The sequence below is a fragment of the Bison bison genome, unplaced genomic scaffold (genome assembly GCF_000754665.1).
Source record: "Bison bison bison isolate TAMUID 2011002044 unplaced genomic scaffold, Bison_UMD1.0 scf7180017864362, whole genome shotgun sequence".
Classification (NCBI taxonomy): domain Eukaryota; kingdom Metazoa; phylum Chordata; class Mammalia; order Artiodactyla; family Bovidae; genus Bison; species Bison bison.
The window spans coordinates 1554192-1565993 of record NW_011494934.1 but is presented as its reverse complement, the minus strand read 5'-3'; positions in this window follow the sequence as shown (position 1 = coordinate 1565993).

Genomic DNA, 11802 nt, shown 5'->3' with positions numbered 1-11802 from the left:
GCCTGCCAGGCTCCTCTGTCCGTGGGATTTTTCAGGCAAGAATACTGGAGTGGGTTGCCATTTCCCTCTCCAAATCCTTCATGTACTCTCACCAAATATTTCAGGAGTTAGTTGTCAGAAGGAAAAAGGAAAATGAAACAGGCATAAAGCTGCTCTGACCCTCTTCTAAAGACCTGCCTGAATTGAGGCATCAAAGCTCATGAATGGCCATCTATAAGAGTCACTTCCTGCCAGGCTAACAGCTGGAAGGAGACCTCCAAGGCTGTTCAGGTTTCTTTCAGCTGCCTGTTCCCCAGAGCCTATACATGAAGAATATTTAGTACTCAGTCCCAAATTATCACCCCCATATTGGCTGAAATCACAACATGCAAAAATTACTTTTGTTTAATAAGCAAGTGTCCCTGGTAGGTAGGAGATTATCAGGCATTTACAACTTTGAACCAATTTGTTCAAGCAGCTCCCTCCTAATTCCTTGTTGGGATAAATATACTATAAATGTGGTAGTTCTAATAAATGGAGAAGAATGGATAAAAATTTTGGAAATAAGGGTGAAACAGAAAGAAGTGTTAAGGGGAAAGCAGCCAGAGGGCAATGAGAAATTCAGAAAACCGTGGTTCTTTCTCTAACCTTGACAATGGCATCAGCCTTGCAAGAGTGCTAAGGCCGGAATATATTGGGTGTAAGAAGCAAGTACAATGGCACTGCCTAGGGGAGAAGATATACATATTGGGCTACAGCCAAGCTTCCCAATCAATGTGCTGCCAGTACTAAAGCCCTCAGGTCTCATCCTCAAGGCAAGCTGTTGAGGGTATGGGTTGTTGCTGGGACAGCTGGAGCCCAATGTGAAGGATGTTGAAATATGCTGAGTTAGAGCACAGACTTTACAATCAAGAAAATGTAGCTTTACTAGTTTGTCTGCTGTGTGATCTCAGTTGGGCAAGTTACCATCTCTGAACGTTGCAATTCCATGCAGGAAATAAGAATACTTGTCTAGGGCCATAAGTATTGTGCAGTTAAACATGCAGAAGTCTTAGCAGAGTTGCAGACTCATATACATACTTATGGTGAGATAATTGGCTAATTGAAAGTCTTAGAAACATTTACAACTGTAATAAGTTATAAGAAAATGTAAGACTATTCTAGCCCTGTCATGCATTTGTTGCCTTTTTACCACGTAAAATTCTAAGTGAGATCTGGAAACTGCACTAAGAGATAACCTAGAGTGCTGTGAACAGAAAATAAAGATTTCTTGGCTAACAATCTCCAGAGAAAAATGATTTCCACGCCATGTAGATGTGAAGGGCAGTGTACGTGTCAGCTATGCTCCTACAGCCGCTATTCCTGGCAGGGACACGATGTAACTATCTCTTTACTGGATATTACTTAACACCCTGAACGTCTACCAAAGCAGGGTGCCCATAAACGCTCTTGTTGATGGCTACCTTAAAAATCCTTGCCAGCAGTACTTGTGGGGACCCAAGTTCCATCCACCTGGAGTTAACGGAAGAGGTATAAAAGGTAAAAATGTAGTTTAAATTGCATTCTGGTAAGTACAACACTCTCATTAAAGCTTGAAGACTATGTTTGTCATCTAAATAAAATATGTATGTGTACTAATCATTGCTTGTACTGTGGAGATTCAATTCTTTCCCTTTTTCTGATCTTAATTTAAAAAAAAATAGAATTCTGAACAGTTTCCTTTAACAGATTCTAAAAATAGTTCTTTAAGCTCTGGTCAGCATTAGCTGCCTAAGAAAGTTGGGAGATAGCTTTCATCATTCCTTCTATGTCTTTCATCCTCAAACCCTATTCATACTGTGCTTGTGGGGTTAGAAGTGCAATTTTACCCAATTACGGAGGTGCTGGAAGGAGAATGGAAAAGTTGAACTAGGTCTCTTTTAAGAGAGCCATCATAAAATCTTAATTTGAAAATTGCCTAAGAAAAGCCTTCTCAGCCAATGTAAGCACAAGAAAATTCACCTAACTACACAAAATAGTACCAAAACTTCACAAGTACTGTTCCTTATTTCATATATATCATTTCAGCCCTCAGGAAGATTCCACTGTTGTCCACTGTTATTAAAATGATTTTCTTCCTAGAAGCTGATAGCAACTATTCCAGATCTTAGAAAACCAGTTTTCCAGTGCCAGATTTGCATACAGTTGCTTAGAAAATCTCAGAATAAACCAAAGTATTTTCCAGCAACATTTCCTGGAGTGTTTGCTCCTCCATGAGGTTTTAGAAGAGACTTTCTAGAAAGCCTAAATTCTGTCTTAAAAAGTATTCTTACTGGTACAAGAAGCAGCTTTTGCTTCCATAGAAAGTACATTTGAAAAAAAAATTGACACCTTATTTACAAATTCCTAATGGGTTAGTCAAAAATCTTTTAATGACTGCAAGGATATAATTTTAGTTAGTCACACAGTTTGCAGATAAAAACAGAAGTGATATTCTCAGTTTTAATTCTGGAAAGAGTAGAGGAGGCAACTTTTAAATAGCTTAGCTATACAGTGGGCAGAAACAAAAGATGTGCAAAGGAGTGAAATTTCTTTGTGTCTTTCCAAGTGATACCAAAAAAGTGTATTTCAGACCAGACCAATATATTTCTTCACAAAGTAAGTTGAAAAAAATGTTGGGAAGCTTCAAAGCATGAGGCCACATGAATCAGAAAGCATTTAATGGTGTGCAAATTTTTAATTTTTTTAATGTAATTCCCTAAAACCTAGCTAGAAATGTGACTTGAATACTCTCACGTAAAACTAAAGCATTGCAAAAACTTAACCCAGAGTTTCTGCTTTAGCTGAGCACTGGGGTACAGATGCAAAGCCCTGAGCCACATGAAAAACACTCATCCAAAAAGACTAATTCGAAAAGGTATTAACATGATGGATGTCTAGTAGCCATTGAATAAAGAGAGCCTCTTGGGAATGAAAAATAATTCATCCGGTTATAAAGGTTCATCAAAATACAATATATTATAAATTCTCTCCCCCTGAAGCAGTGACAGTGGTCTAATTCTGTTCCTTCCATAAGAAGGCTATTAAACTATTGGAGACATAGCATAATCTATAAAACATGAAAGAGCCTTCAAAATGTGAAGAAATGAAGGAATGAATGCTAAGGACTGGGGTTTCTCTGATTTTCTCCTCCTAAACACCAAAGCTGAGCCACCTCAGAAATTAGCCAGACGGCCTTTAAGATGAACTTGACATTTTAACATATTTAAAGGTGCTGGAGGGAGAGGGGTCCCAGAAAGCAGGAGACATAACGGATTTTAATGTGACTGACAGTGGGAAAGAATAACTTCACCCATTTTGCCTCTAAAATCATCCTGACATAGAAGCTAAAACACTCATTCATAGGGTCATTTCTATGATTTGAGGTTTGGTCTCTGTAAGCCACCTAATGAAATATAAATGCATTCCCTGAAAAAGAATACACGACACCACCCACTGGCAGACTAACTTGTAAATCCTTGTCTCAAATTAACAAAGACATGAGTTGACTAATGAAAAATAGGAACAAGAGTCTTTCGGGGGTTAGGGACCATAGCCTTAAAAACATGGACTGCGAACAAGAGGACAGATAGGACACGTGGAAAGCCAGACCTTGAGATGAGGGTTGAAGAGGGGCAGACAAATGAGAAGAAAGTCGTGGGCAATTTTTGCCCTATTCACCTCCTTTTTCCCTAGGGATAGTCCTAGGTAGTGAGAGTCAGTGTTCTCTCCCTAACTTTCTCTCCAGCCCCACTGTTTTCTCTCTTCACTTTCCTGTCACTATCCCCCCTACACCAAACATGCTGTTTTATATTGAACGTAATAATCTGTTTCCTACACTGGGTTCTTGCTTTGTGCCAGGAATTGCTCTGTTTTTCATGTTGTATCTTACTTAATGCTCATACGAACCCTCAGAGATGATCATTTTCAAGAATTAGGTAATAGTATGATTATACTACTTGACAGAGGAAGAAATTGAAGATATCCCATATCTCACAGGTTTCTTAGGCAGATTGAACAAGATTCTGCACTAAGAAAGGTGCTCAATCAATACCAGGCCCCTCTGTTTTCCTCAGCTTCACTCTTGTGTTTGTCCTTTGGTGATTGGGAAATACATGACCAGCTGCTTATCAAGTCAGGCTAACTCTTAGATAGCACAGACTTCTTGTCTCAAACTGGTTCCATTACCTTCCATCACACTCTTCAGGTAAAAATCATTTCACACCTTCAGCTTCACCTCTTGTGACAGTGTGTGCCACTGCTAAAAACTGCTTACTCTGAAGAGGCAAAATCTGACATCTTCTATTATAAAATATCACTGACTCATTTTGTGTTCCAGGGTGCTCTTTGGAATACGAATTATAGTACAGATGGTCTATCACAAGAATGACCAACCACCAGTTGTCCAGTGTTTAGCATAAGTCTGGTATATAGAAGGCACGCAATGAAACATTTTTTATAAATAAAGGAGCTAAGTGATAGTCGCTCAGTCATCTCCGACTCTTTGTGACCCCATGGACCATAGCCCGCCAGGCTCCTCTGTCCGTGGAATTCTCTAGGCAAGAATACTGGAGTGGGTTGCCATTTCCTTCTCCAAAAGGAGCTAAAGGACTTTATTATGTTTTTAAATCAAAGAAAACATTTTAACATTCTTTGTGCCTATAATTCTGTTAACTATCAAGCATTAGGTAGAGTTCAGAGGCAACTCTGGCTAGTTTTCATGTCCACCATCTGTCATATTCATTTTCTGATGGAGAATTTTTAGTGCAGAGGGAAATTTCAGGGAAGACATTTTCATTAAATGAGTTCTAATGATGTCTTACTTGAAGTTGACTATTAGGTGGAAGATAATTTAGCTAAATCAGTGTCTTGAAGGATTGCTCTCAGTGACATGGGCCTTCTAGTTCATTCAGGCCATTCGTTGATTGGGCAGAATAAAGACCTCAGTCACCTCAGTCCTAAAGTGATTTGATTGTGCAGAGACTTATCTCACTTTACATTCGTAGGAGACTGGAAATAAATCTAGGATTTGCTGACTAATTCTTCTGGCAGATATCAACTTTTAACATGCATGAGATATTCCCACTGTTATCTGCCTCAAGGGCATCATAGGGAGGGAGGGAAATGTACTTTCTCAGAGCAAGCTTAGGCCAAGTCCTCAAAGAGTCAATAGTATTACATTTTCCTTGGGTTCAAGACACAAGGAATTGTGATGGATAAGTAATAGAAAAGGAAAAAAATCCATCACTGTTTCACCATCACATCTCAGTAAACATCAATGTGGAACAGCTCAGATGCAATCAGCAATTTCTTCTAATAGGATTCAATGGCTTCAAAGACACCTCCTGATTGGACAGACTCGGTCTGACAGTGACAGTGCATCCCAGCGCTCTAAGTATAGCCAGTATAAGCATCTGTGACCACGACAGGACTTGAACAGTTCACTATTATTCACCTTTTACAAATGGAAACTAGAACCATTGCTTATGTCCACTGGTTGTCATATGAATTAACAACAACAAATCCAAGTCATTTGTTTTCTCTCTAAACTAACTTAACCTAATAGGTAGTCCTTTCTAGCTGTTAGAGAGAAAAGTGGAAGGCAAGGTAAGAAGATAACCTCTTTAAAATTAGCATTGTTGTTACTGTTTAGTCGCTAAGTTGTGACTCTTTTGTGACCTCACTGTAGCCCACCAGGTGCCTCTGTCCATGGGATTCTGCAGTCAAGAATACTGGAGTGGATTGCCATTTCCTTCTCCAGGGGATCTTCCTGACCCAGGGGTCAAATCGTGCATTGGCAGGCAGATTCTTTATCACTGAGCCACCAGGGAAACACTAACATGAGCATTACCTAACAGAATATAAAAATAGTTACTAATAAAGAAGTGGAGAAAAGGTATACCCTCAGGGTCTCCAAAAATTCAATACTGATAAGCTACCAAAACAATGTCAATGATAGCACACTCTGCAAGCAGAAGAGCCCCTCAGCTTTACAGAGAAAAGCAATTCATTCCATTATTCTATGTGGGGCTTCCTGGGTGGTGCTGGTGGTAAAGAACCCGCCTGCCAATGCAGGAGACATAAGGCACACAGGTTCGATCCCTGGGTCAGGAAGATCCCCTGGAGGAGGGCATGGCAACCCACTCCAGTATTCTTGCCTGGAGAATCCGATGGACAGAGGGAGCCCTGCGGGCTATAGTCCACAGGGTCACAAAGAGTCAACTGAAGCAATTTAGCGTGCACTCTCTGTGACTAACATGAAAATAAGCATAAAAAAACTGGAAGAAACAGAGAGAAAACAACAACAATAAAAAACAGAGGTGAGAATAAGACATAGCTGTTGCTGCTGCTGTTGCTAAGTCGCTTCAGTCGTGTCCGACTCTGTGCGACCCCGTAGACAGAAGCCTACCAGGCTCCTCTGTCCCTGGGATTCTCCAGGCAAGAAGACTCGAGTGGATTGCCGTTTCCTTCTCCAATGCAGGAAAGTGAAAAGTGAAAGTGAAGTCGCTCAGTCGTGCCCGACTCGTAGAGAACACATGGACTGCAGACCACCAGGCTCCTCCGTCCATGGGATTTTCCAGTCAAGAGTACTGGAGTGGGGTGGCATCACCTTCTCCAAAGACATAGCTAGAGAGAATGAAAAACTAGGAGAGGAAGACAGACAGGGAGACAGGAAGAAAGAAGTATGCACTGAGCAGAAGACAATGTGGTGTAACATAAATCTTGGTTTGTACCCTTTCTCCCCCAATCCTATGGCCTGTGAACATTTAAAACTCATGTTGGAATTTGTGCAAACAGTGGGAGTTGGGGAGAGGGAAAGGCTTCACTGATCCCAACTGTGAATGTCTCCAGTAGAAATCTGAAACCACCCCCAACATTTTATCCTTTTAAGGTAATAATCTTTTTGCTCAAAACATCCTATGTTTCTTCCTCTATCTCTGAAGTTCTATGGGAAGTAAGAGTAAATATATGGAAGACTGACCACCTGCAGAATGGCCTCCCAAAAAAGTGCTGCCCTCCTACAAACTCCTTGGAATTCAGCCATGAGCAGTGCTATGAAAATAAGTCCTGGTCAATTTCAAGGCTAGGGGCCCAGTGCCCTGATCACACCAGAGTGAAAGCTGTGGTAACTACCTCATTGCGTCACACATACAACTGCAGGGCTTAACCCAAAACCCCGTATTACATCAGGGGTACATCACTGGGGGCTCCCCTAACCATGAATGCTAATCTGGAGGATTAGGGTGGGAGCCAAGATTTTGCTACAATGAGACTATTGATCTTGATCAAATCAGAAGACAACCAGTGCTTCCATAATCATACTACTTACAGGCTCTCCAGTTCAAGTGTTAGAATCCCAATCCTGGAATCTGACATTTAGCCTTGCCACATCTCTGTGCACTGACTTAGAACACAGTCATTTTTCTTGCCTCCCTGAGTTTCCCGCCAATAAACATCACCCACCAAGCCTAAAAGGCGTGCTTCAGGGTTATGTGACATGGTTTTCATAATAGCCAGTGATTTTATAAAGTATATTTTATTATGGAAAGGTTACCCTGATTTTAACGTGACAGACTACTAAAGATGTAAAACTATTTGAATTGGTGGCTCATTGGTAAAGAATCTACTGGACAATTCAGGAGATGTGGGTTCCATGCCTGGGTCTGGAAGATCCCCTGGAGAAGGAAACAGCAACCCACTCCAGTATTCTTGCCTGGGAAATCCCATGAACAGAGGAGCCTGGTGGGCTATTGTCCATGGGGTCTCAAAAGAGTCTGACATGACCTAGTGACTAAACAACAACAACAACAACACTGCTACTCCATTCCCTGCCTCCAAAAAACGTTTTTTAATCACTAGCAATTAACAGTATTAGAATCAACCCAAACTTTAGTTTGAAGCACAGAGCCTCTTCAGTCCTGCTTCCCCCTATCTTGGGGTAAGCAGCCAGTCCACACCTTTTTGAATGACTGCCCTGTGCACTCCGATTCCAGAGCACTTCTCATGGCACCACAGAGAAATGGCTAGAGGAAGGTCATAAGATTGTTACTCATTTGATCTCCAGGTGCCAGGTAGTCATGATCTCTTCCAGACATCAGATTGCTATTTTTACTGCAATCGGTCACAGGTGACAAAAGTAAAAGAAGAAGAGAAAAAAACTGACACAACCTAGTAACCCTACAGGAAAAAAGAAAAATGCATGCTGGCGATACTGGATAATCAGCATATATGATCTTTCTATAGAACAATCAGAACGCCAACATCACTGCTTGGGATTAAGAGAGATACTGAGCAATAAAATGGGTTTTCCACCCTGAGGTAGGAATATGAGTTCTGCTTGAGGAAGAAAACACCAATTTCCACAATATTCAAACCCATTACTCTCATAGCTTCTTGTCTTTTAGTTAGAGAGGAGCCTCTCTGGTTGTGATAATGCACCAACACATCAGTAGTCTCTTTGGAGATGAACAATTATTTTAAAATAATAAAAGATGAGATAAAACAGCACTGAGGACCTTTTTAGTCTCTGAAAAAATACAACCTCATGCGAAAATGGATACCTGGCTAATTTCAAAATGCAACTGAAAATTCATTTCTGCATTACTTTGAAAATTTTGATAGTTCTTTGAAATTGCATTTTTAAACTACTTCTTGCTTTGTTCTCAAAAGATTTTTTTTTCCTCCTATTTCTCTCTGAAAGTTTTCCCTCAAACAAAAATTTTATCTGAAGTTCTAAAAACATGCTGCTCTGTCCTCCTTTTTTATTTTGAATTACTTTTCCCTCCTGGCTTGTGTGTGTGTGTGTGTGTGTGTGTGTTTTCTCTTCTGATTTGAAAGCAGAGTTGGAAATTCTATGAAATGTGGAAGCTTTGAAAAGTGAAAACCTGTGTAGCCTTCTCTCTATCAGTTAATAAAAATGAAGCCTTTTTTACTAGGTGCTTTTGCTTGCGGAGGCTCACTTACACTGAACTAGTTTCTTTTTTTTCACTGAACAAACACAAAAAAATCTGTCAGCAGGCATTTCTCAGTGTGAGAGGCCTCAAAAAGGCAACAGCAAATCTACCTTCTTTGCTGGAGATATTTCTGCTATGATGTTGATTCCCAGCCTATTTCAAGAAGAACTAGGTGCCCCAGGGGACCGCATATAAGCTGCTGTATCTTGCATGACTAAATAATCAGCATGAATTTGACCCATGTTGGTACCAAATCTATATTCCAGCTGAAGACCTCATAAGCTTCTCTCCCAGGAGACACTACTAAGAGTCTGTGTGCCTAGAGACTAGAGTACAGGCCCTAGGATCCTAGCTCTGCCCCGTATCAGCTGTGCATCCTTGAACAGATTTCTTAATGTCCCTTTGCCTTCGTGTCCCCATTTGTATGTGGAAATGATTCTGATGAAAGCACCTAATAACTCACCTTACGAGAGTCCTTGGCACAAAGGAAGCACTCAAAAGCATCAGTGATTGCTCTGAAATCACATATTCGGAGGGCAATGAATTAAGCTGTCTTGCCACGGTCCCAACAACTTCATTTTTATGAATCTCCTTCTGATATTAACATAATTTTTTGGTAGAAAAATCAGTTATGGAGTAAGAGGAGGTTCCAGGGACATTCTGGAAGGTTCTTGTTTCCCTTCACCTGATGATGGCTCTTTTCAGAGAAGTGTGAAACCAGCTCTGTGAGGCTATGGATTTGTGAGCTCTTGATCCAAAGGGTCAGTTTCAGAAATTTCCCAGAGTCAGAAGCCCAGAGCCTGAGCTATTAAAGTGAGCAATTCCTTCAGGGCACTTCAGCAATGACGGGTCCATTCCCTTGACTAAGCCTCACACTCCCTTCCAGTATACTAACACTGGCATGACTAAGTTCTCTCATCCACAACCTCAATCCCTAATTCAACTGAAAAATACAACCTATAAAGATGTTTCCCATTAAGCCAGGCATGTGGTGGTAGACAGTATATTTTCTTAGAGTTTCATGACTCTGTTTTAGGAACCTTCTCTATCTTGAGAGAATTCAGACATACCGCTCACCCTACCTCAGTCTCAGTTTTTATGTACAAAAAACTTGGAATAAGAAAAGCTACCCTGCAGCATTTATCATGGGAATTCAAGGTAAAAATACTTAAAGCTTCCAGTACAGTCCTTAACAAAGAATAAATTTTAAATTCATGGATATTACTTTTATTATTGCTATTATCATTCTGATGAAAAAATAGTACACGTGATTTCTTTATCCATAAGGAACTCTTGAGTGAATCTGATTTTAGTGAAGCTGGGGATAACAAGAAGCAAAATAAGAGGAGAGGTGACACAGTAAAAGCTAAGAAAGAAATTAAGCTGAGAAGACAGATCTGATGAATGTATCTTTTATGTATCTTTACATCAGAGACCCTAGACCTTTTGAGAATCTGATAAAACCTAAGGACCCTCTCCCCAGAAAAACAAATCCACACATGACATTTTATGGCTCTAAGAACTCTAGGATATGAACTACGAAAGTCTAAACCAACATTTTCCAAACTGTACAACTCACTGTGGGTAAAAGCAACCTAATCAGTTTGACTACCTTATTTTAAAGAAATACATATCCTATCTATGTTTATTTGTTATTCAGTCACTCAGTCATGTCCAACTCTTTGTGACCCCATGGACTGTAGCACACCAGGCTTCTCTGTCCTTCACAGTCTCCCGGAGTTTGCTCAGACTCATGTCCATTGAGTCAGTGATGTCATCCAACCATCTCATCCTCTGTCATCCCCTTCTCCTCCTGCCCTCAATCTTTTTCCAGGATCAGGGTCTTTTCCAGTGAGTCACCTCTGCATCAAGTGGCCAAAGTATAGGATCTTCAGCTTCAGCCTCTGTCCTTCCAATGAATATTCAGGGTTGATTTCCTTTTGGATAATTTGATTTCCTTTAGGACTAAGTTGACCTCCTCAAGAGTATTCTCCAGCATCAGGGTCTTTTCCAATATAGAAAGTAATACAATGACAATATTGGGGAATATTACATATAATAGTATTATTTCATAAAATCTTTGTTTCAAGTGTATACATGTCTCTGTGTGTGTGTGTGTGTGATTCTTATATACACCAGATTCTTATATCACAGGGTTAAATGCATTTCTTCCATATTTATGTTCAAAAACATTTACAATACACTGTTTAGCTATAGTAATCTTACTTACCTCCAATACAAATTTCTCTAACAAGAACACACCCATTAATTCAAACTCTCCCATGATGAACTGCTTAAGAAATACCCAAATCTTCTCATCCCTTAAGTATAATAAGAATACAAACTCAAAGATAACCATGCCTTTTACTAAATAGTAGACATGTTAAAATAAGAAATATAGCAAAAGCTAAGAGATTTCAGCACTGCCAAAACAGCTTTATAACAAATGCTAAACAAACTTCTCTAGGTGGAAAACACAAGAGAAATAAAAGACTTACAAAAACAAACCCAAATAATTAAGAAAATGGTAATAGGAACTTACACATTGATAACTGCCTTAATGTAAGTGGATTAAAAGCTTCAACCAAAAGACACTAGCTGAATGGATACAAAACCAAGACCTGTATATGTGCTGTCTTCAAAAGACCCAATTCAGACCTAGGGACAAATACACACAGGAAGTGAAGGGATGGAAAAAGATATTCCACACAAATAGAAATCAAACAAAACTGGAGTACCACTACTCATATCAGACAAAATAGACCTTTAAAATAAAGACAGTTATAAGAGACAAGGAAGGACACTACATATGATCAAGGGATCAATCCAAGAAAAAGGTATAACAATTTTA